General features: G+C 38.0%; 1 protein-coding gene across 5 annotated transcripts in view; it reads left to right on the forward strand.

The window, feature by feature from the left end:
- The window catches only part of ST6GAL1 (ST6 beta-galactoside alpha-2,6-sialyltransferase 1), a 58454-nt gene that overhangs the window by 10148 nt on the left and 21130 nt on the right, over positions 1-27176 (forward strand). For 4 of the 5 annotated variants that reach the window (XM_032225946.1, XM_032225947.1, XM_032225943.1 and 1 more), the window contains exons 2-3: positions 17710-17911; positions 27046-27131. The gene's annotated coding sequence lies outside the window, so the exon portion shown is untranslated. The remainder of the gene's footprint in view (positions 1-17709; positions 17912-27045; positions 27132-27176) is intronic. The other variant, XM_032225945.1, reaches the window with a different exon arrangement.

A 27176-nucleotide genomic window follows, 5' to 3' on the forward strand; every position in this document is an offset into this window, starting at 1 on the left:
TGTTCAAGTCTGTAAATAAGCTTGTTATTATAAGCCAGTGGTTCCCAAACTTGGCAACTTTAAGACTTGTGGACTGGAGAATTCTGGGAGTTGAAGTCCACAAGTCTTAAAGTTGCCAAGTTTGGGAACCACTGTTACAAGCTTTATATACTTTTATCCAATTTCAGGTATCCTTAACTGCTGAATAGATCATGTTGATAATGGATTCCTTCTTAAGCGGCAAAGAGAATCCATGCCCAAGGAAGACTTGGACATCTATATCAGTTACAGCTCTCAGTAGATAAAGATGCTTTGGCAGAAATAATCCACTCTGTCACTGTTGCAGTATGAAAGTCCAATATTGTGGGGGCCCAACATTGGCCTCTTGAGAAGATTGTGCACCCATGCCTCCTTCAGGACAGATAGTAGCACTCCCTCCAGCACAGAAGCATAAATCATCAGTTGGACCTAACAACATGGAAAATGGATCCCAGAACACCAGTGGCCAGGCTCATAACCCCAAGGACCCTCACTTCAAATTCTTCCCAGGTAACAAGATACAGTTGTGTCTATCACCTCCAAAGTCTCTACCTGCTAGAATCCAAGTCCAAGCAAAGTCGAGTGATGCTCATTTAACAGATGTTGAGAATATTCCTCACAGCAACCCCTGTGGTTCCTTCTTATTCAGAGGGACCTAGTTCCTTTAAACAGGGCTGCCAGTCAGACTTACAGACGCAATAAGGATGAAGAAATAATTACGCTTTACCACTCTTATTGCCACATGTGCTATTTCCACCCCATCCCTCATAAGGTAAAAAGGTTTCCCTCGCACATATGTGCTAGTTGTTCCCGACTTTAGGGGGTGGTGATCATCTCCGTTTCAAAGCCGAAAAGCCAGTGCTATCTGAAGACGTCTTCGTGGTCACGTGGCTGACATGACTAAATGTCAAAGGCTCACAGAACGCTGTTACCTTTCCACCAAAGGTGGTTCCTATTTTTATTTTTCTACTTGCATTTTTACATGCTTTCAAACTGCTAGGTTGGCAGAAACTGGGACAAGTAACAGGAGCTCACTCTGTTATGTGGCTCTAGGGATTTGAACTGCCAAACTGCCAACCTTTCTGATTGACAAGCTCAGTGTCTTAGCCACTGAGCCACCACGTCCCTCCCTCTCATACACACACACACACACACACACAAACACACACAACTGTGGTTTAATGGTTTTATAGCAATAGCAGTTAGACTTACATACTGCTTCATAGGGCTTTCAGCCCTCTCTAAGCGATTTACAGAGTCAGCATATCGCCCCCACAGTCTGGGTCCTCATTTCACCCACCTCGGAGGGATGGAAGGCTGAATCAACCTTGAGCCGGTGAGATTAGAACCGCTGAACTGCAGATAACAGTCAGCTGAAGTGGCCTGCAGTACTGCACCCTAACCACTGCGCCACCTCGGCTCTCTATTGCTCTTTATAGCAAATTTGTGTGTCAGCGCTAAAGTCTCAAAATGGTCTCAGTCAGGCCAGCTTCAGAGATGACAGGCGGTCCCCCTTAATTGAAAAGGAGTTCCTGGAAGAAGACAAGGAAAGAACACAGAGAAGTTAATAAGGAAAAAGCTCTTCTTCCTTCCCCTGGGAGTCCCTGTGGCTTATTGAGGTACTTGTCATGGAACTGCTTAACCAGTCTATCTGCCATCACACTCCAACTTTTAACCCAGGTAGCCTGAGAGAATTGATATCCCTTCCACTGTACTAGGTTTGTAATTGACCCCTATGCAATCTAGAGTCCAGGATTCTCTGTCCTTGTGGTGCGTCTCTCTCTCTCTTTCTCTCTCTCTCTCTCTCTCTCTCTCTCTCTCTCTCTCCCTCCCTCCCTCCCTCCCTCCCTCTCTCTCTCTGTCTCTCTCTTTCCACCACAATCTACCAGGTTTCAGTGAATTAGATGACATAGATTTAATGATAATAATTGATATAAATTTGCAATTTAAGTCTGCTATGATTTAAACACACTAACACAAAAATAATATTTGCCATTGTATAATTTAAGATATATGCTGTGTATGTAATTTGTATATGATACAATTATACTCCCCACCCCAAAGTAGATATGAAAACTTATTACAAAGAAAAACATGAAGGCACACACATTTATTTAATAGCCACAGAGAAGGATCTCCCCTCCGAGGCCCCGCCAGCCGACACTGTCCGGCTGACGGTGTCCTAAGGAGGCCCACCCTGTGGGATCTTATCGGCTGTTGGGAGGTATGTGGCAGTAGGCAGTCTCGCAAATACGCTGGTCCTGAGCCATGTAGGGCTTTAAAGGTAATGACCAATTGGCAGCCAGTGCAGCTCGCGGAGGATAGGTGTAATATGGGTGTATCTCGGTATACCCAATATCGCTCGCGCAGCTGCATTCTGGACTAGCTGTAGTCTCCGAAGCTTTTCAGGGGTAGCCCCATGTACTAATGAAAAAAACTGACATAAATTAATAAAATAGGACTCCTGGAAAGCAAATATTTAACTTTGTTAGTTGCTAATGCAATTGTTAATGCAATCCTTTTTAATATAACTACTAGAAAAACACTTCCTGATGCCAGGGATTTTTAGCTTGGTGGTTTGTTTACTGTAAGCTAAAATAAAGTGAACTGAGTAAATGTTGAAATAGTCAAAAATCTGTTGTGAAAGAAAATGGTTAAAAGTACAATGACATTGCAGTGTAATGTGATATCAAAATATGTTTGTTGCAAAGATGATCCAAGTTAATTTTCCCAGCTTAAAGACTTCATTGTTAACTGCAACACTAAAATGGGTATTTTGGTTTCATTGATTTGTTATTTTTTAGAGATTTCAAAAGATTGTTAAACAATACTTAAGAAGTGTTGATTTTGCTACATTAGGTTAATAAAGTTATTATTCTGGATCATGACCATTGGGATTTCCATACTTTTCTCTGGAGTGCAGAATTTTACCTCAATAAAATGGAGAAATTAAAAATGTACATTCCCTTCATCTCCCATGTGCTCTGTTTTCTTCTTCCCAATCTTTTCGTGTGCTTTTGACTGCACTTTATTTTAAATTTAAATTTGACATTTCTATTTCTTCCTCTCAATTTGATGTGACCTTTCCACCCTTTCGTTTGCTTGATTCTTACTCTTTGCAGGTGAATAGACAATAGAAGGTTAATATATTACAATTTATTCCTGATCTAACCCAGACTTTATACCTATTTATTGGTTTATATGGTTGCTTAGGAGCTTACATGGAGCTTGCAAGTAATTAATACACTCTGCTATCAGTTATGTAATAAAGTTGTGTGACTCCTAGCAGCTGGAATTATTACAACTTTTTCTCCAGCTAGCAAACCGTTTTTCTCCAAATGGTTAAGCAACCTTCTGCATTAATATGACTCTGGGATTCTAAATAATTATTTTATGGGTAAGAAAGTAGACTACGTAACTGTGAACTATAGTCTTGCACATTTGAAATTCATCTAGTTTTAAATGTGTGGAGAATAATTAAAGTAGATCAAGACAGTGTAACTGGAATGCATGAAAAATGTCAATAGGACTGTAGGAAAGTATTTAAGAGGATTCAAGATAAACTGAATTCTCTTGAATATTTCCCAACAGTCCTATTCACATTATGGTCTTATGTCAGGGGTGGGTTTCAGCCAGTCTGCACCAGTCTGCGCGGACCGGTTCAAAGAATTTAGCATGCCTTCCCATACTGGGGCTTCCGGAGACTCCGCACCAGAACGGTCCCTCCCCTGGCCTGCCACTCCCTTGGTCCCCCGCCTGCATACTCACCACTCACTCGCCCTGCCAGTCTGCACCATGCTTGCCCCACCCACCCACTTCCTTTGCCTGCCCAGTCACTACTATTTCTTCAGTAATGAACCTTAAAATACCATGGGGAAAAAAAACAGCATCAGTACATTATGATGGATTTAGAATATGGGTGCACTTTTTTTTCCTGAGTGGGTTCCATTGATTATGGCTGGAACTACATGCCAGCATGTAAGTTTAAAAATGCTAATCTCCTTCCTTCCTTTCTTCCTTTCCTTCCTTCCTTCCTTCCTTCCTTCGTTCCTTCCTTCCTTCTACCAGAACAATGTCCTTTTTTCCATCTGAACAGTGTAATTATATCCAGATTTTAATGAAGATACAGCAAGCATATTATTCTTCAGTTCTCACTGCTTTCACATAGTTTAGTGTTGTTTTTCAAAGGTCCTTCTTTTAGATAAAATGATGTATGAATCATCATTATTATATTGTTCTTTTGTCTTTCTCGTGAAACTTAATTAGAGCATATTATTCCTCTTTCTTCCCAACCAATTTGCAAAGTTAATCAAGTTGAGATACCAAGAATTATGATGGCCATGTGGTATGTGGCTTCAGGCTTGGATGAGATTTTGATAGCCAAAGCAGGCTCAACATTTTTTGTATGGGTTCTGTTTGGGGAACATACGAAGACTATTTATTTATTTTATTTTTTTATTAAAAGTTTTTTTAAAACGTTTTACAAATATATACCTCGCCTCCCCCCCAACCCACCTCCCCCCCACAGGCTCACCCCCCCCCCCCAACCTCCCAGAGCAAATACAGGATATAAACATTTAACAACCATATTCTAAAATAAACTAACAGGCTTTAGCATCATTCCTCACTTGTACTTTAACTCCCCTTTTGTAAAGCTGACTTTAAACAAGTTGTATCATTCCTTACTCATTCAGTCAAAAGCTATCTGGAATTTCTTAGTCCCATGTTTATTTTGAATATAATCAATCCATCTTCTCCATTCCAGCTTATATTTCTCATCTGAATGATCCTTGAGATTTGCTGATATTTTAGCCATCTCTGCTAAGTTTTTACTTTTAAAGTCCATTCTTGAATAGTAGGCAAATCTTCCTTCTTCCAGTACTGTGCCACCAACAGTCTTGCTGCTGTTGTTGGGTTCAGAATCAAATTAATCTCTATAACTGTACAATCAGTAATTATACCTAACAAGAATAACTGGGGAGTAAACTTTATCTTCTTTTTAAAAATATTTTGCATAATCCACCATATTTTTATCCAAAATGCTTTGACCTTTTTACAAGTCCACCACATATGATAATACATAGCATCAGCACAATCACATCTCCAGCATTTAGGTTGTAAATTCGGATAAATACAAGCCAATTTTTTAGGATCTAAATGCCATCTATAAAACATCTTGTAGAAATTCTCTCTCAGATTTTGGGCTTGCGTAAATTTTACATTTCTTACCCATATCTTTTCCCATGTATCCATCATTATTGGTTCTTCAAAATTTTGTGCCCACTTTATCATACAGTTTTTAACTAATTTTGTTTCATAATCTATTGCTATCAATATATTATATAAACTTTTTATATGCATTTGACTTTGATCACTAATTTGTTTTACTAGTTTATCCTCATTTTGCGTAATACCAATTTTCTGGTCTTTTTTCCATCTGGCCTGTAACTGTCCAAACTGAAACCATGTTTGGATTACCCTTTCCTCTTTTAATACATCCCGAGGTTTTAGCTGTAATACACCTCTTTCTATAGTAAGAAGCTGTCTGTACGTGGTCACATCCTGCTTTTGTTCTATGCTTATATTCTCTATTGCATGTCTGGGAATTGCCCACGTAGGTGTCTTATCATTTAATTTATGTTGATATTTTTTCCAGACAAGCAATAGAGCATTCCTTAAAATATGACTTTTAAAAGTCTTATCCACCTTCTTGTCATATATCAAATAAGCATGCCAACCGTATACCAAATCATGCCCTTCAATGCTCAGTATTCTATCCTCTGTTGAGTTGATCCAATCACTAATTAATGATAAAACTACTGCTTCATAATATAATTTTAAATTTGGCATTTTCAAGCCTCCTCTCTCACGTACATCTTGCATTATTTTAAGTTTTATTCTCGGTTTCTTCCCTGCCCAGACAAATTTATTAATACCCTTCTGCCATTCAAGCAAATTTGCGTCTTTTTTAAGTATTGGTATCATTTGGAAAAGAAATAAAAACTTAGGCAGAACATTCATTTTTACTGCTGCTATCCTTCCCAACAAAGACAGTTGTAGTTTTTCCCACTTTTTTCATCTCTACCTGTATTCTGTGCATAATGGTTCATAATTATACTTATATAATTTCCCATTTGAAGTTGTAATATAAACTCGTAGATATTTAACCTTTTTTACTATCTCACATCCTGTTATTCTTTCTAACTCTTCTCTTTGATTTGTGTTCATATTTTTAACATCTTTGTTTTCCCTAGATTTATTTTAAACCCAGATACTTGACCATATTGATTAATCATATTCATTAAGGCATTAGTAGATTTCCCTGGTTGGGTTAAAGTTACAACCAAGTCGCCTGCAAATGCTCGTAATCTATATTCGTGATGTCTAATCTTAATTCCCTGTAAGTCATCTGACCCCCGTATTTTATTCCGCAATAACTCCAGGGTTAAAATGAACAATAATGGTATAGGGGGCAACCCTGCCTTGTACCTTTTTCAATTTTAAAAGGTTCTGTTAAGCTTCCTTAACTATAATTTGTGCTGTTTGTTCCTGTATATTACCTTGATAGATTGTATAAAGTACTCTCCAATTTGCATCTTTTGCATTATTTTCATTAGGAATTGCCAATTCACTCGATCAAATGCTTTCTCCGCGTCCAGAAATATAAGTGCTACGGGGACTTGGTTATTCTTTCCCAGATACTCCAATATATTAACAATTTGTCTTACATTACTTCTCATTTGTCTCCCTTGTATAAAACCAGTTTGATCATTGTGAATCAGTATAGCTAATATCAACCTGTTTGCTAATATTTTGGCAAAAAAAATGTAATCTGTGTTGAGTAATGATATAGGCTATAATTTTTTGGCTGGCTGAGATCTTGATCTTTGGGAATCAAGGATATAAAAGCTGTTCTCCAAGATGGAGGTACCTTTCCTTCCATTTGGATTCTATTAAATAATTCCTTAAGGGGTTCTACCATTTCTAATTGTAAATTTTTATAGTAAACAACTGTCAAACCATCTGTACCAGGTGCTTGCCCAGCTTTTAACTGTTTAATTACCTGGAGGATTTCCTCCGAAGTTATTGGTTGGTTCAATCTCTCCCTTTGCTCATCTTTAACTATAGGTATTTTTTCTTTCTCCAAGTATTTATCTATATCTAAGCCTTGTATTTTATCACCAGTGTACAATCCTGTGTAAAATTCTAAGAAGGCCTTTTGGATCATATCCTGTTGATGAACTTCTTTACCTTTATAGTATATTTTTTGTATGGTACGAGATTTATGTTTTTTCCTCATCATATATGTTAACCATCTGCCTGGTTTGTTTACATTGCAAAAAGTATTATGTTTAGCATAATACTATAATATAACAAATTAGTAGCCACCTGATCTGACATCAACATATTAAATTGTGCTCGTAATAAGGTAATTGCCTCTTTTGTCTTCTTGTCACCTGAGTTAGATATTAACTCCTGCTCTTTCTTCTTTATCTCTTACTCTAGTTCCTTTCTTTTTTCCCCGTCTATGTCTATTTAGCTTATTTAAATTTATTAGGACTCCTCTCATATACGCTTTGCTTGCATCCCAAACCATTTCCATAGATGTACCCTTGTTCATATTAAGAACAAAATATTCTCTCAGCAATTTTTTACATTCATTGACATTTTTCTCATATCCAAATAAATTTTCATTTAACCTCCAACACCTTATAGATTCCTTCCCATATTCCAATTCCATCCAGACCAGGTTATGATCTGTTAAGGTTCTGGAACATATCTTCATCTTCTTTACCTTAGAAAGCAAATCATTTGTAGTTAGTATAAAGTCAATCCTAGAAAAAGATTGATCAGAAAAAAATGAAAAAAGTCCTGTTCTTTAGTATTCCTTTCTCGCCAAACATCTCTTAGCTCCAAATCATCCATCATATCAAAGAAAGACTTAGGTAGTTTCACACGTGTTTGGATATTTTGCAAAAGATCCTTCTTATCTTTCTTGGTATCCAAAACTCCATTCCAGTCACCCATTAATATGCAGGATCTGTAATCCCATTGTATTAACTTGGTATGGGCCATCTTGTAGAATTTTTCTTGTTGTTGATTAGGGGCATATACTCCCATTAAGAGTATCTTTTTTCCTTCTAATAATAGATCTATTGCAATATATCTTCCTTGAGAGTCTGCTTCAATTAGTTCAGCCTTTATGTCCTTTCTTGGGTATATAACTATACCATTTTTCTTCTCCGAGGCGGAGGCCACAAAATGTTGTTCCAGTCTTGCATTCATCAAATATTTCTGGTCATTTGTTCTAATATGTGTTTCTTGCAGACAAATTACATCATTTTTGAATTGTTTCAAATAATGGTTTATTTTTTTCCTTTTCTGTGGTGAATTTAAGCCATTGACATTCCAAGTTAAAAATTTAATTGTCATCTTTAGCTCCTTGAAGCTCTTTAAGAGCCACCTGGAAATCCTGTAATTTGATTTTCGGCCTGGCTCCTCCCACCACTTCTGAGCTAATATTTATGGCTTCTTGAACCGTTGTCTGGGCTTGTTGCTGGGCTTGTTACTTCTTTAGTTCTTGTTCCTTACGTCTGGTAGCCGCTCAGGTTTGTCTTTGCTCCTTAACTCCTTCTAACTCCACCAGAGGATTCAAAACTTGGGCCACCTTCAATGATCCTTGGGCATCTTGCTGTCTGGCCTCTCCTACTTTCTCCCTTTCTCTAGATCCTGGAGATGAGGGATAATCAGCCTTTAGTACATTGCTGTAAAAATCTCTGGCCTTCCAAACTGAGTTAAGAGGGTGTCTTTGTCCCAGGTAGTTGACCACTAATCCGGCTGGCGCTTCCCATCTGTATTGTATCTGGCAGTTTTTGAGTTCGTCCACTAGGAATGCATAGTCTTTTCTGGATCTCAACATTTTGGGTGGAATTTCCTTCAATACTATCACCTCCTGGCCTGCAATCTGCAACTTGGTTTTATAGGACTCTTGTAGTATCAGGTTCCTTATATTCCTTGTGGCAAAATAGACTACACTGTCTCTTGGAAGTTGTTTCTGTCTGGCAATCCATGAGTTAACATAGTATATTTTGTTTATTTGCCAGTCATAGTTCATTCTTGGTTGACCTACTAATTGATCAAAGTCTTCTGAAAGAATCTCCTTCAGGTTTTCTTTATTATTCTCTTTAAGGCCTCTTATTCTCAGAGCAAATTCCATCTGCCTATATTGTAGCATTGTGATTTTAGTTTCTGCATCGTGAACCTTATTTTGGACTTCCTCCACTTTATTTGCTAAATTGACTTTAGACTCGTTAATTTCTTCCACTTTATCATCCAATAAAGATACATAGCCAGACAAGCCTTTAAAGGTTTCCACAATATCTTTTCTGATCTCTTGGTTGTGAATCTGGATTAGTTCTTTAATCCCTAAAATCTCCTCCGAGACCTCCTTGAAGGCAGCAGAAACATTTTCCTGTATTTTGAGTTCTTAAGCAGCTGCATGGTCTTTTAGAGCGTCATTTAAGACTCTTTGCAGCGCCTCTTGGGTTAAAATGTCTGCAGCAGGAGGAGGGGGTAATAATGACTGTAATTTATTTGTCGGGGCTGGAGAGCTTCCAGCACTCGTCGAGGCCGTTGTTTTAAATTGTTTTGAAGCCATTTCTAACCTTCAATTAAGTTTATATTCCACCAGATTATTAAGTCCAAACAAACCGCGTATTCCAATTATTACTCTTGTAACTTGTTAATAAATGAATGCTGTTTTAAGTGATCTTAAGCTCTGTAGTAGTTTGTTAAATTACAATTCAGCCCCGCCTTCAAGACTCTGGCGCCATTTTATCTTCTGTCTCATTAGTTTTAATAGAAGGAATTTCTAGAAAATGGAGCTAAAGTTTAAATATACCTACAGTTGTAAATTTTCTGGTATTTGCTCTGCCTGCTTTTTGCTCAGATGTAAATCAAACATTGTGCCGGGCGGCCGCATGGGCGATTAAAACGTCCGCATTGGCCTCCTTTCTTTCCAGGGCCGCCCTCCTCTGGTTGAGGCAGTTATTGACTAAGATTCCGACCAGAGATACCAAATTAAGGCAGGATATCAATAAGATCATGGCAGCCACAGAGTACACTGCCGATGCCACCTTGAGCACAGCCAAATTTGCCTCTTGGGCCCTACCGTCCAATGTCACTACCAGGCGTCTCTTGTGGCTTAGGCACTGGAACGTGGACATGCATTCCAAGTGGAAGCTAGTTTCGGCTCCATTTAAAGGGGACAAGCTTTTCAGGGAGGTCCTGGACCAGGTCCTAGTAGAAAACAAGGACAAAAAGAAGGTGATGCCATCGGTCACAAAGAAGCCTGACCAGAAGGGCAGAGCCATCTTCCTGTTCCGCTCCATCAGTCGTACTCCCAGCAGGCTGACAGGTCCCAGGACTGTCAGTCGCTTCATGACAGAGGTCACCAGCAGCACTACTCCAGACGTCCCTTTCGAGGGGTCTGGCTCCCATCCTTTCAGGAGATAAAAATGACCATCAGAGGTCAGCTGCCATAGGAGGGCATCTCCAGTTATACCATGCCCAGTGGGAGCAGACCACATCAGACCAGTGGGTCCTACAAACAATCCGACTGGGTCTCACCCTGGAATTATTTTCCCTCCCCCCCCCCCATTTCATAAGGTGTCCCGTCCCGTCATGCCCAGTCAAACGGGCCCTTATGGAACAGGAGATCAGGAATCTCAGGGATATCAGGGCCATAGAGCCAGTTCCATCAGGCCAGGAGGGGACAGGATTTTACTCAATCCTGTTGCTGGTCCCCAAAAACTCCGGAGGGTGGAGAGGGATCTTAGCTCTAAAAAGGTTAAACTATCACATAACCTACCAGAGATTCAAGATGCAGTCCCTACAGTCTATCCTGGGCAGCATCAGGCCGGAAGATACCTTGACATCCATAGATCTCAAAGAGACCTACCTCCATGTATTTATTCGCAAAGCCCACCATCGGTACCTCAGGTTTGCTTACACCAGCCGCCATTACCAATATTGGGCCCTGCCGTTCAGCCTATCCTCGGCCCCCAGGACATTTACAAAGATCTTTGCGGCTGTGGAGGCTTTCCTCAGATCTCATCCAGTAAGGCTACACTGCTACCTGGACGATGTCCTCATCCAGTCATCACCCCAACATGCGATCCGGGACCTGGAGTACACCATGCAGGTGCTTCAAGTTCACAGCTTTTCCATAAACTTGGAGAAGAGTCATCTTCAACCAAGGACCAGGCTGCAACATCTAGGAACCATCATCGACACCGTCTCCTGCCAGGTATTCCTATCACCGGAGCAAGTAGCGAGCCTCAAGGAAAGAGTCGCACAGGTGCAGCGATCTCCCCAAGCCAGGATTGTTCAACTTTCACAGCTTCTAGGCAAAATGATCTCGTGTCTGTCTATCGTTCCGTGGCAAGACTCCATTCTCACCCCTTCTAGTGGCTCCTGCTGCCTTACCAGAGGGCCAACGAAAGCAGCTTGACAAGACTCATTCCAGTCTCCATGAAGGTACGTCGTTTGCTCAGATGGTGGATGTCTCCAGCTCTGGCAAAGGGCTCCCCGTTCAGGGAGCCGACCCAACTCACCATCATATGGATGCCAGCTTATACAGTTGGGTGGCCCATTTCCACAATCAACTTGCTCAGGGCAGGTGGTCTCCAACTGAAGCCGCTCACAGCATCAACTGGCTGGAGCTGAGGGCTGTTCGATTAGCTCTTCTTCAATTCCAGACCGGCATCCAGGGGCATCATGTGGGGGTGTTGATGGACAATGTTGCAACAAAGGCACAAATCAACTGCCAGGGGGCAAGTGCTCCAGATCCCTGATGTCAGAGGCCAACAACCTAGGTCGGTGGCTGGAGAAACACCTCCTGGTGGAACACATTTCCAGCACGACCAACATGTGGCCTTGGAAGCTTCCACAGAGAAGCTTCTGCAGAGGCGTTTTAAAAAAGAAAACGGTCTTCTTGGGAGGGGGAATGGACTGCGCTCCTGGTTCTGGGGATTCCCCCCCACCAAAGACCAGCTGCCCATCTCTCCAAATCCTTTTCAGGATTTTCTTTTTTAAAAACGCCCTTCTGCAGACGATCTTGAAAACCTGCGAGGCATTCCCCCACCCCATCTCTGGTTGCCTGCAGCCTCGGAAGCTTCTGCAACTTCACAGTAAAAGCAATTAAGAACTTCTCTCGCTCGTGAGATTTTCTTTACTGTGCAAAGGATTGCTTTAAAACTGCAGGCTCCCGGGGAGGGGGGCAGGGGGAAATGCTGCCCATATGTCCCCTTCCAAAGCAACCTTGATCATCCGGAGAGGCGTTTTTTAAAAAGAAAAACCCTGCAGGCACCCAGCGACAGGGGCTAGGAGCTAGGAACCCGGAAGTTAATTACTTCCGGTTTCACTGACGAACCGGTTCGCATGAACCGGTGCGAACCGGGAGGAACCCACCCCTGATTTCAATGTTATAATGACTTCTAGAAAACTACCTGTTAATTCATGTTGATCTTTTTAACAAATACAGAATGTTCTCACAGGAAAAAAATTCTCCAGTCTTCTAAAGAGTGCTGTACATTCAAATTCATATGACATGTCCTTTGTCAGAAAACCACACCCTAATCCAGGTGTCCACAATCCACACCTTTTTTCATCAGCCCAATAATCAAACAAACATGTCTTTCATAGTTATCACTGCACCCACTAGAACATTTCAATGTTATCGTAACTTCTAGAAAACTACCTGTTAACAACTCATGTTGATCTTTGTTTTTAACAAATACAGAATGTTCTCACAGGAAAAAAATTCTCCAGTCTTCTAAAGAGTGCTGTACATTCAAATTCATATGACATGTCCTTTGTCAGAAAACCACACCCTAATCCAGGTGTCCACAATCCACACCTTTTTTCATCAGCCCAATAATCAAACAAACATGTCTTTCATAGTTATCACTGCACCCACTAGAACATTTCAATGTTATCATGACTTCTAGAAAACTACCCGTTAACTCGTGTTGAACTTTGTTTTTAACAAATACAGAATATTCTCACAGGAAAAAAATTCCCCACTCTTCTGAAGAGTGAAAGGTCAATAATTACTTACATCCCCTGAGATAATCTGGTTTTTAAAAAGAAAAATGTGAAATAATCATTTAAATGTGAAAACCATTTAGTTTAGGTCTTTTGGGCTAAATTGCCAGGTCCACTTAGAAGTTAATTCTGAGAGCAGATGTTATTATCACATTCCACATGCATAGAAATATTATTTTGCATTTGGTCCCCCACATCTGCATTGGTCGTTGTATATTCCATAAAAATGCAGCAAAAAACAGAGTACGAATAGGACCAGTAATACTGAAGGGTACCCCAACCTGGAATGATTTGTTATATTTCTAGAAAAACCCATTTTTATTCTGTTAACAAATTCCATCAATGATGGACATTGTGTGGTCCTGAAAATATTCTTGGTTTCCAACTCTCTCTGTTCCTAGCAAGTATAGCTAGTGATGAATGATGATAACAGCTGGAGTTCAGTCATGTCTGAAACTCCACATATTTAATGTTTCTGATATACATGTAGTAAAAGCAGCAGGAATTATGTTTAATTTGAAATCCCATTATGTTTCAAATGAGTGGCAAATACAGCAATTATTTTAAACATCATGCATGAACGTAATAGTATTGTCTTCCTTAATTGCAAGATCATAACTATGTATTGCCATTGGGAGTCTAATTCTTTAACTTAATGATCACCATTGTGTCCATTCTCACCACCATAATACCATGCCAATGTTTATAATAACCTAACTGTATGGAAGAATATTGGCGAAGGAGGCCTGTGAGAATCAACGTGTTTTTCAGAAAATACATGGAGCATCCTGAAAGATAACAAAATAAACTCGGACATGATTTTGTGACATCTATAATCTGGAATAAAAAAATGATTTTGATGAAGTATCTGTAAATATAATATCTGAGCCATAAAAATGGTTGATCAAGAATCCACAGTATGTTATAAAGTGGGTACGTAGTCCATAAGGAAAGCATACTTGCATTAAATACATCAATTTTTATATGATTGGTAACTTATTGCCAGCTTTATTGATAGATTGTTTATTGTTGTTTACATTGCTTTTTGTTTAGAAATCATTATTATGTCAGATAATAGATAATAGGTTCTTGATATCAGCCATACTTTAGGGTTCATTTTGGAAGAATGTACAACACTTCATGTGTAAAGTACAAATACTGAAAGACAAATGAAATCATTTTTAATAGTGGTGGTTCAGTCACTCCTGAACTTCATGGAATAACTCATGGAAATATTCAACATGAAGTAAATGTTATAATTAGTGACATTTAACACTGTGTTAAATCATTACCTTAACAAAATACCTTCTAGAAGCAAAATCCTCAATGAGGATGAATAAAGTAGGAGATTTTACATAAGTTTGCGCTCTCTTTAAATTCATTTGCATACAGTATTGTATTTGTCTTCTTACCATTTCTATAGCATTCTTACTACTTTATAGTCCTAATTTTAATCTACTCACTGAATCATTTTTCAATTAGGTGGCTCCAATAATATACACAACACAAAAAAGTAAAATAAATTAAAGGCAAGGAATAAGAGAAAAGGAAGATTAACCCAATATTAAGTTTACAGGAGCACTAGTTAATAAAACTCTTCATGCCTTTCTCTCATTGGAAACCATCTTTACTTCCACTACATCTATATACTGCTTCAAATATTGTTTCTTATTCTTTAAACTTCTTTCTTCTTTTGAGAGTTTGATCAGCTCCATCCAGCCATGAATTTCTCAGTCTTCCTTTAAAGTGACAGGCCAGTATGTCCTAGTTGGTGGAATGCAAGGTAGACTCCAGATTACAGATTCTAGCTTGCATAGCTATTATGAAAATCTTTAGAGTAAAATTGGATTAGATTGCACTCACAGAAATTGGCCTAATTTTTCAAACCTGATTGGTATTTCATCTTTACTATGAACAGGGAATGTTGCATAAGGTAGGATCCAACTAAGGCTAATATAATTTTTCATCATTTATGTGATAAAAAATTAATTGCCAAGATTAATTTCATACTAGGAAATTGAAAACAAAAGAACTACAAATCTATAAATTATTAATATCTGGAATAAGGTATATAGTTAGAGTCCCACACTAAAGATGATATACAGTATATGTGTTTTAGGGCTATATCTTTCATCTGATTCCCAGCATGGTGAATGCATGCCATCAGTTTTTAGCAATCATGGCCAGAGACAGCTGTGAGGACTAAAAAAAGATTCAGGGGGCATTTGCTGCCTTCCCTAGCAACTGTTTCATATCTGCAGATTCTGTGTTCCCTCCTTAAATGTTGGCCTTGCAATGACTAAGCAGGATTCCTGGATTTATAAACTAGAATGCTAATGAATCATGGTTGTGCCCCAAACTCTTTTCTTTCTATCTTATTTCACTTTTCATGCAACCAGTGAGGAATAGCTTTATATAATGCCATAAATTGGAATTATGATTGAGCAGGTAAGCAAACCTGGATTGTAAGTAAACTCTAAACAAGAGGTTTATATTATTGGCTTAAGAACACTTGATTATTTGAGCATACTAAATCTAGTAAGCACTTCCAAAATGCAATACATAAATTACAAGGTTGAAATGTTCTAACCTTTGCAATGTTCTTTTTAAAAATCATTTGAGTGGTATATCCATTGCAGTAATTGCTTATTCTGGGCCAGTCTGGTAATTGTGGAAGATCTCAGTACTATCATTAGTTTCCCAGAAACAGAGATAATCTACTATCATGTATTATACTCATTATAATAGGAATGCCCTAAACCTGCCTTATCCAATGTACTATATCAAGATAGTATCCAATGTACTTTACCAAGATATGTCCAATTACAATGCTCATATCCCAGCCAGTATGGCTGGCTACACTAACTAGAGATTCTGGAAGCTCCAATTTCATGCATAGGTATCCATCTTTGGGGATATATGTATAATAGTATACAATCTTTCCACTACAATGTAAAACTATGATTAAACTGTAAAAAAATCTGCAAACCAGCATCATCATCATAATTTATGTTCTATATTGTTTTACATCATTTTTTACAGTTCTAAGAGTAAATATATGACCTATCAAAAATATTGTTATGACAAACACTATTACATACCATAAAACAATACTGCACAAGATTACATATTTGTATTTGTATTTATTAATGCTTATAGGCCGCCCTTTTCCCTGAGGGGACTCAGGGCGGCTTACATAATATAAGGGGGGGGGGGGGGTATACAGACAATAGACACAACAATACATAGAAGTAAAATAGTAAGCAACATTCATCATTCGGGTGGGGACATATAAAATACATATAAGATTTTACAGGGATAGCTTAATCTCCATTTAAAATCATCCTTTAAAGGCTAAAGACTAATTTCTGTATTGCATTATTTCTATCATCAGCATCTTTTTAAAATATTTTTTTACATTTTTTAAATTTAAAACAAATACAACATCCTTCTTTACATGCTATAGAAAGTGTATCAGTTGATTACAAAGACTTTCATGCATCTATTCCACAGTCAATAAACATAATTCATATTAACTTAAGCATTTTAACTCAAATATTCATATATGTCACCATCATCATATCTCCATTTTCATTTGACTATAATTGTTTAAGCGTCCTTCATCATAAAATATACCAAAATTTAATACATAACCACATACTGGCCTTTCAATTACTATTTCTAAAATCCTCCACTAAAGAGAACATTTCAACCTTGTAATTTATGTATTGCATTTTGGAAGTGCTTACTAGATTTCTATTTCTTATGCTTCATGGTAATGGCAGAGTAAAGGGTAAACTAGACTTCTTCCACTAGGGTTTCCACAACACTGATTTCATCTTCCTTTTCAGATTATCATTTTATCTCCAAATCAAACTGCATATGCCTGTTTTCTCTTTGGGTCAATATTCAATGTCTTCTATTTGAGGAATGAAGCAATGATTGTCTATACAAATGCTGTGAACTACAAGTATTACTTCATCTTTCCTGTTAATTTTGGATCTAATTTATATGTGGGTATGTGATTGCTCCATGCCCTTCATTATTAAAAGTTTTAGGGTTTCAACATAGCATTATTTTAGTCAGGTAATTGGCTGTAGAAAGATAGCATTCTTAGTTATTATCTCAAAATTCTTTGGTGAAATGTGTTGAGGAAGAGGAAATAGCATCAGCTAGACATTTTTTCAATTGTGGGAAAAAACAGAATTAGTTTTCTGCAATGGTTACATTTATGGTTGGAATCCAGGTTTCGTGAACCTCTATTTTTCACTCAAATACACATCTTTCAATCTCTTTTTACTTAGAAGAAACTTTTGTGACAGTATAGTTTTAGAAAAAGGAAATACAATTATAAAGTATATTCCAAAGATACAAATTATATAGATAAGATTAAGATGTAAGAGATAGGGAATAAAATATAAAATTTAAAATTAGCTAAACATTTCATAAAATCCAAATCAGGGCAGAAGCTCAAACATAAATGATAATACAACACTTTTAGAGAATAAATATATTGACACATGTATTATTACAGGCCTGTAATGTGCTACTTAATCTAACAAAATTTTCCTCTTTATTTTTTAGGACATATTACAGTAACCAGAGGAAAATCCACTAGAAGTGCAAGTTACATTCTACTATTGTTGTTTAATCCTGATGCCAAGTGATGTTAGCTAGCATATTATAAACTTTAATTCCTTCTATAACCAAATCAATCAGGATTAATAGAAAATTAGATACATAATATAATAGTCTTTGGAAATTGACATTCTGGAATTAGAATCAGGTAAATTGGATTAATTTGTTTTAAATATTATTGTATCTGTAACGTGTTTTTAAAATATTTGGTTTCCCACCATCCTTACTACAGTGACGTCTATTGTCTCTTGTAATTTTCAATTAAATTCTTGCATTTTTGGCTCTCTTTATTAGACAATCACAACATATTATGAGTGTTATTGAAGTGGTCATTAAACAAGCTTTCAAAAAATATGCTGGTGCTATTTTCTTATTTTGGATAATTATTCAATATCACTACCAGAATTTATAATATATAGCTATGCAGCAATATATGGTTTATTCAAGGTATGCTATGCATTAGAAATCTAATTTCTGTTGGATCAAAATGATTATGGATTACTGTAAGAAATTGGGATTTATTTAGATTGTGTGCATTCTGTTCAGGTTGTGTAGAATATTAAAGATTACATTTTCTGGAAAATATTACAATATGTTGAACTACTTATAAATCAGTTTAAATTATCTCCGAATCTTTGGAGCGAATATACTGTAATTAAAATGCATATAATCTCAATGGATATATGTCTTCAGATCCAGATGCTTGTCATATTTAGTTCTGGATAGGGTTGCATTATTCCAGATAGACCCAGGCGCAATATGGGGTTGTTTTCTAGACTGCTCAAGAGATGGAGAAAACATTCTAGATCTATCTTATCCTTTTCACCAGACTTATCAATTGCCAAATCCACTTGGGAGCAAGTGAGGGAGGAGTGATACTCTCTGTAATGTTTCCGATGACTTCCCCTGGCCATCTTTTTTGAGCAGGAACAAGGTTATGTGGTGGTGTGATTCTTATGGATAAAGTGGCCTAGAAACTCTGGCCTTGAGGGGGGGATAGTGAGAGATTAAAAGGCTGTGCAGCACTGAGAAAGCACAAAATTTGAGAAACTTTTAAGAAACAGCCTCTCCTAGTGGAAGATCAAACAGGTTCCTGACAAACCTAGCTGACAACATGATCACCCAAAAGCTGGAAGAGGTAACTAGAGGGTCAGCTATGCTGGACTTAATTCCTACTAATAGGGATGAGATGATCGAGGGAATGGAAGTTGTAGGAACTTTGGGGGAGAGTGACAGTGTCATACTAGAATTCATAATGCAGTCACAGGTAAACGAGATAATAAAGGCCCAAACAAAACCAACAAGAGACTCCAGAAAAAAACACATGCACAGAGAGCTCTCAGAAAAACAGAAGAAAAAGGACAGCCTTGTTTGTTTATTAATGCCAGAAGCATCACAATTAAAATAAGGCATAGTATATGACATAAAATTTAAAATAAAAATTCAATATTAAAATATGTACCTTAAACAAATCTTGTCCGGAAACTATCAACATTAACTTACAGCACACCCATGTTGAGAATGCTTTGTAAGATTTCCAACAATAATTAGAATATCAGATTCCTTGAGTGTTAAGAAAAGCTCTTCATCCTGTCAAAACATCGATATTTTTGATTACCTTTTGCACACTTAGGGGGTAAGTGGCAATTCCCTACATTTTACAGAAATGTAAAATGTAGATTGAAAATTCAATTATCCAAGATCATTTTGATACATGCTGGAATGGATTTCAGGTTTGTGTCTGTTAAAGGTGTGTAATTTCTCACCCATTAATAGCAATAGCAATAGCAGTTAGACATATACCGCTTCATAGGGCTTTCAGCCCTCTCTAAGCGGTTTACAGAGTCAGCATATTGCCCCCAACAACAATCCGGGTCCTCATTTTACCCAACTCGGAAAGATGGAAGGCTGAGTCAACCCTGAGCCAATGAGATTTGAACAGCCGAACTGCAGAACTGCAGTCAGCTGAAGTAGCCTGCAGTGCTGCATTTAACCACTGCGCCACCTCGGCTCTCTTAAGCATCCTTCATGTGTCTACACAAGCGAATAACTTTCCATTGGGCAAGCCCAAGTTACAGAATACAAAATTAATAGCCGTTGTCCCAAATCGTGATTAAAGATAATCCATCACAAGCCTTTACTCCTGCCATGCCCTCAACCCAAATAGAGGCTATGTAAGCAGTTTTGTGCTGATGGAAGAGGAACAATGAATTCAATTAGTCATTTTTAATCATTAAACAAGAGCTGGAAAATTATCCCAAAAGAAAAAAAATATCACACAATATTTTCCTCAAAATCTCAATGAGATACTAAGGAGGTTAAAAAAAAAGTTATTTTGGCCCATTATTCTGTAAAAAGTAACAGAAAAGTAACAAATTTAAGAACTGTTTGTCTTCTCAATCCAGAATTGGAATCTCTCTCTCTCTATAAAGAGACAAAAGGAAGAATTAATCTTTTATATTAAATGCCAAATTACATCTATTAAAATGAACCCATCATATTTTAACATGTTTTAAAGTAATATTTAGACATAGTCATCCTTATTTATTTTACCCACTCTCAAGAAATCCAGTACACATTCCATTTCTTACCCTGCCCTGTTAGGTTTACATAATATTGTTACAGGACATAATATTCTGATTCTTTCCATCTCAGTTGCTCTTGGAAATATAAATTCAGAAGAAGCAGATCCTCTTTCCAAGGTAACTACCCCATTAACTGGCTCAGACTCACTAATAATACACAGATGGGGATAGTTTTTGATTGTGGACTCTAAGGGATATTCTACAAAAATATTCCTTTCTCCCTTTTTTCCGTGCTGGACTCCATATACAAATGCTGTTGGTATTAGCAGGAAGTATTCCAATGCCACCAAAAAGAGATATTTCTTCAGTTCAAAAACAGTTTCAAACAATTCTTGCAAGGACAAATCTTAGTATCCACTCTATGAGGATTCCTATTCTAAGGAACAAATAGTTATTGGAAGATTGTATGGATAAAGCAAAGGCAGAACATTCATTTGTTTGAATTCAGAAAAGTTTTGAATTGGGAAAAAAAACTTTCTCCCTAACAATGAGTAGCAAACAGGCAGGTAACAATAGAATAGTTTAATTCCATTTTTTCAATTGTCTCATATTTTAATAGACCTTCATAATAACTTTTTGCAATATGATTTTAAGCACAAATGAAAAATGTTGAAACATTATTTAAAGTGTTCTCTTCCAATGTGATCAATATTCCTTACCCAACATTAGCAATTTTTTGCTTGAAAATTCAGGCAGCAGAGTGTAAAAACCTCTGGAGAGAAGCAACTTATTAAAATAATGTTGTCCCAAAAGATATTTTGAGTTACATTTCATGAATGTTTATACGTATATATCATTTTGTATGTTGCTTATACAATATAACTTATATGATTTGCTCCTTTACATGGTTTTTATTATTTTAATTAATTATAAATCTTTAGATATAATTCATATTTCATTTCACTCAAAAAGTTAATGTAACTCATTCCAAGTAGACATGAGCAAAATTTGTATTACATGAAATCTTTTAGATTTCCCCCTTTTTCAGGTCCCTAATTTTTTCCAATGAAATATATATTCACTGTAATTATAAGTTACAATGTCAAGTAATAGCAAGATGACTTCCGAATAAAAATATGGAGGACTGTTGTTTTGTCTCTTGTCAGAAAATATCTCTTATGGAGGCTACTACTGAAAAAACTAAAGGGATTTGCCCTTGGGGATGTCCCTGAACAAGAATATACTACCAAAATATTTTGCATAATAGTGGAGGTTTTGCACATGGCCCGTTTGTTTTAATGTGGTTTAATAATTGCTTTTTAAAAAAAATATCTGGAAAGGAATAAGCATGATTGCATAAAAAGGAACCTAAGAAGTTGTGGAGGGCAAAGTATATTAGGCATAACATCTTCTCTTTGGCTGTAGATTGTTTGAAAGATGTTGCTGCAGGCTATCTTTTGAGCAGCTGTTATTTAGTTGTGACATTCAGTATCTTCTGTTGTCCACCTGCTTCCCCCTCCCTTCCTGTTTCATGCAAAGTTCAGTTTAGTTCCATCATTTGCACTGAAATAGATACATTTCTGGATTAAGAAATCATCAAAGAAGCTTGCAATTTAAATTTGGCCATATAAAACTGAGATCCCCAACTCTTGGTCTGTGGACTGGCACCGGTTCACAGCATACCAAGAACCGGGCCACGCCAACAAGCAAGTCCCATCCATAGGATGCAAGAAGTACCTGAAACCACATTCCCTCCAGTCTAGAGAAAAATCTCTCTCCACAGAACTAGTCCCTGCTACCCAAAAGGTTTGGGGTCACTGATATAAAACACCATCATCTCCCTGTTTACTAAATAAAAATATTTGTTTAGCTACAAATAAAGCAAGAAGAACAGCATAAAACTGGGCAACCTGGAAAAATAGGAGGAAGATGTGTTGGATATGTTTGCCACCTTGACTTATTTGTAAAAGTAATAAAAGTGAGATAATTAATAAATAAAAAATATACTAAGGTGGGATCTTCATAAATTTCCTTTTACTTTTTGAGTAATTGAAAAGCACTTGGTAAATTATTTTGTCAGACAATATTTACTACATGGATAAGAGCCCTTTTCACATGGATAGTCTTATCTATCATATCAAGGTTTAGACGCATATGAGAAGAATCTGAGCTAGCTATTAAAACAACAGTAAGTGCTATTGTTATAAACACTGCCAATGAGTGGCAAATGTACAATTTACTTTTGTACGTTGATATGAAACACACTATGCCCTTTAGTGCAGGAAGATTCAATATGATTAACCCAGATGCTGAACATGTAACATCACCATTACTACAGTGTTTAATATATCCTAGAACGCTAAACCTATGCCAAATAAACTGATTTTCACTAATCATCCCAAGCCAAAAGAAATATTATCTCAATTTGTATGGAAATTTCATTTTGTTCAACTGATTCAACTTTTAATTCCATCAATTATTATAACTATGATTATCAAGATTGAGTATTTTATACTTATCTCTTTCAGGCAAGAGCAGTTGTTACATCATAATAATAGAAATGAAGGTTGGCTTATTTGAAGTCAAGAATTCCATTCATTTAAAAGATTATCCCATTTTTCAAAAAAATATAGCCAATTATACAGCTAGTCTTTACTATACCCCATCTATCAGATTTACCACAATAATGGTAAAGTTTTATCATCGTTTCATAAAAATATGGCTTTAAAAAGGTTGTTTGTTCTGAAAACTTGTTATAGATCCATGGTGGTGAACCTATGACACGCATGCCACAGGTGGCACATGGAGCCATTTGTTAGGGCACACCAGCTGATTTTGGCCTTCTTTTTCGGTCATTTTTTGCCCTCCAGAGACTTCCCTGAAGCCTCTGTGAGGCTCCGGAGGATGAAGCCAAGGTGGCGCAGTGGTTAAATGCAGCACTGCAGGCTACTGCTAGATCAGCAGGTCAGCGGTTCAAATCTCACCGGCTCAGGGTTGACTCAGCCTTCCATCCTTCCGAGGTGGGTAAAATGAGGACCCAGATTGTTGGGGGCAATATGCTGACTCTCTGTAAACCGCTTAGAGAGGCCTGAAAGGCCTATGAAGCGGTATATAAGTCTACTGCTATTGCTATGAAAAACACCCCTACAGGCAACCCAGAAGTGACTTCCAGTTTGTCCATAGAGCTGTCTTTTGCCGTCTGGAGCCTTCAGTGAAGTTCCTTAGGGCTCCGGAGAGAGAAAAACAGCTCTAAAGGCAAACCAGAAGTCACTGTTCCCGAACTTCCGAGTTGCCCATAGAGCCATTTTTCGCCTTCCAAAGGCCTCAGGGAACCTCATGAAGCCTCCCGAGGATCTCCAGAGTTGTGTGGGGAAGCTTTTTTTGCCCTCCTGAGGATCCTAGAAAGCCTCTGGAGCCTGGGGAGGGTGAAAAAAGCATGCCAAAAGCGGGTAGAGCGCTGGTTGCACATGCGGGTGGGTTGTCACATACATAGCATTATGGGTGTGGGCACGCCCTGTGCTCCTCCCATTTTTGGCACGTGATCCGAAAAAGGCTAGCCATCACTGGTATAGATCACGGCTATGACTAAATTAGGTCACATTAATTTCAGCAAATCTAAGTCTTAGACATGACCCCAAAAAGCTATTAATCATTTCCTTCTCCTTGTTAATGTCCCTTTTATCCACTCCAACTAGAGTGCATATAATATTTGACATGGTAAGCTACTTCAGAAACAGGAATATTATAATGTATACATAATTATACATAATTCAAAAAACATCAAGGATGTGCTTTTTTTGCATTCAAGAATCAATTATTTGCATTCGTTAATTTGTTTCTGAGACTTCAGAGCTCTTAGAGAGTGTTTTAACTATTATTAGCCTGTGTATTATTTATGTTTAATTGGCAGGCAGAGTTATCAAATGTTTATACCTTGATCTGAAACACAGTCATGTGCCATGAGGTTTTTTCCATTAATGTACTGTGTTTGTGTGTGTGTGTGTGTGTGTGTGTGTGTGTGTGTTTTCGTAGATTTTCACAGATGTAGGTATGCTGGTCTTGTATTCGTGTCTTACGCGGGAAAAGACGTGAATACAAGAGTATGGTTTGCAGCTTTTATGGGGCATCTCATCATTATTAAGTCTCTGTATTTTTAGATATCAGCAATGTTTTTAAGAGAACACAGTGAGAAATCAAGCTCACTTCTAATGCTATTTTTTTTATAGATGATTGCCTGTTTTAATTTCATTATTCATCAACATCAGGGATAAATCTGTCAACCGACTAGCTAATATACTTTGACAATATACTTAAAACAATATTTTATTTCATAATTAGGAATTGATTTGTTATATAGTGTACATGATTAGTGACTATTGTTTTAATGCTATTTATTGTTAATCTCATTGAAAGTGTAATTTGCTCATGGCTTTTTTTAACATTTTTACAATTTCCATCATGGTGGTATTATACCAAGATATGATCGCTATATCAAAATGTGATTTGAAAAATCTCACGTAGCATAAATTGTTGCCAAGCAATAATGTTACTGATATAGTACATATCGATGTATGTTAGGGTGACCAGACATCCCGCATTTGGCAGGACAGGCACGCCTTTTCATAATTTTTCCCGCGTCCTGGGCCGTTCTTAAAAAAACCTGCTTTATTTTGGCGCTCGCAGCTCCCTCGCTCCCCCGCCCATCAGCTGCTAGCTCGCTCACTCGTTCCATTCTATCTACACTAAAAATCTAAGCCAGCCCAGCCTGCCGCTCACTGATTGGCCTGGACTCCAGCCAATCAGTGAGCTGGCTGGGATGGAAAACTTTAAGCACGCAGTTTTCCATCCCAGCCAGCTGACTGATTGGCTGGAGTCCGCTTAGCTTACTGCGCGAATCTCTATTTCATTTCGTCTTTTGCTTGCTGCAGCTTAACCTGTGAGTAACGGTACCAGTGGGAATCGGGGGGCGCTGTGGGGAGGAGACGGTCCTCCTCTCCTTCTCCCCCTTTGCGGAGTTTCCCTGTGTCTCCCAGGTCGCGCCCGTCCCCTCTCATAAGGATTCGGCTCGGCCACCGCTTCCTCCTCTTCTTCTTCCCTGTCTGCAGTTCCAATTGCAGTTGCAAGGAGTGGGAAGGAGAGGAAGGAAGGAGGGAGGGGGGAAGGAAAAGAAGAAGGGAGGGGGGAGAATATGGAAGGAGAAAAGATGGAAGGAAGGAGAAAGAATGGAAGGAGGAGGAGTAAGATGGAAGAAGAAAGAGAAGAAAAAGAAGAAGGGAGGGAGAAAAGAGGGAAGGAAGTAGGAAGAAAAGGGGTCGCCCGAGCTCTGATGCCGGCAAAAGAAAAGTCCTTTCCTTCGCCTGAATCACGCCCGAGCTCTGATGCGGGCACCAGTGGGGTGCATGCAGGGAGAAGAGAGATTCCTCCCAGCACGCACCCCACTGACTAAAGCACTTTGAGTGGGATGCGTGCAGGGAGGAATCTCCTGTCCTCCCAGCTCCCTTTCGCCCGCAGCAGAGATCGGGCAGGCCAGAGAAAGCACTTTAATCAATGGGATGTGTGCAGGGAGGAGAGGATATATTTGTCCCTGCGCGCAGCCCACTGATTAAAATACTTGCTTTCGCTTGCCCGAGCTCTGATGCCGGCGAAAGAAAAGTCCTTTCCTTCGCCTGAATCACGCCCGAGCTCTGATGCGGGCACCAGTGGGGTGCGTGCAGGGTGGAGAAGAGAGATTCCTTTCTGCACAAGCCCCCCCCCTTCTTTAAATTTCATAAATGCCAGTACACATCCTTTCTGCCAAGAGATCAGAAAAAACAATGCTCGAATCTTCTGATATTTATAACGTTGTTTAGATATATAATTTGGATTACATTTGAAAGCTATGCATTGATTAAATACTATGGAATACAATCCTGCAGCAGTTCTTCTTTCCTTTTTGGTTTTAGAAAAGGATAATTCCCTTTTTAGCCAGGCTTTTTTAATTAGATTAACACCAGTTTTTAAGTAGATTTCAATTTTTAAAAAAATCTGTTAGCTGCTTTGAATACGTTGAAGATGAAAAGATGGGGTACAAAACTTAAATAATAAAAAAATTGTACATTCATTTTGAAAAATAAATGCAATACTTGATTAATTTCATATCTTTATTTAAAATAGTTTTGGCATGGCATATGATTTTATTGACTCAGTTGGAAATGATGTGGATGTTGTATGTGATTCTGAGGTATATATATTCTTAAGTAACATAACATATAGCATTTAGTGATTATAGAGTGGTTTCTGTTACTAAGATAAATACTTGTTACAAATGAAAGTAAACTTTGTGATAGTAAATTTCTAAGACTTTACCTTTATTTTATAGGTTAACAAGGGGAATATTCTCCTCAAATATGTTTTATATTATTCCTATCAGAGGTGGGTTCTGGCTGGCTTTACTGGTGGTTTGCTCATGCGCGTGCTTTGCATGTGCAACACACGTTGAATGCATGCTGTACACGTGCACAATTTAATTAAAATTATTCTGCGCATGCACAGAACTCAAAAACAAAATGGCGGCAACAACCGGGGAACCGGTTCGGGGGTGTGACAGGCCTGGGTCGCTGCCAGTTCCAGCAACCCAGGCTGCCATACCACTACCAGTTCAGCCGAAGTGAGCCGAACCAGTAGGAACCCACTTCTGATTCCTATCTATTTTAGTCTTTCACAGTTGTTTTAAATTATTGTTCCTGCCTCTTTAAAATGTATTGTTCATTTATTACAGACCTCCTCTAATTGCTGTCTTTGGAATTTCTTAAGTCTCGTCAGCAGAATGTGTACAGCATTTTAGCTGCATATTACTTCAGAAAAGTAAGTTATATATTTTATGGATGAATTGATACTACAGTTCAGAAA

The sequence above is a fragment of the Thamnophis elegans genome, chromosome 10, assembly GCF_009769535.1.
Source record: "Thamnophis elegans isolate rThaEle1 chromosome 10, rThaEle1.pri, whole genome shotgun sequence".
NCBI classification, from domain to species: domain Eukaryota; kingdom Metazoa; phylum Chordata; class Lepidosauria; order Squamata; family Colubridae; genus Thamnophis; species Thamnophis elegans.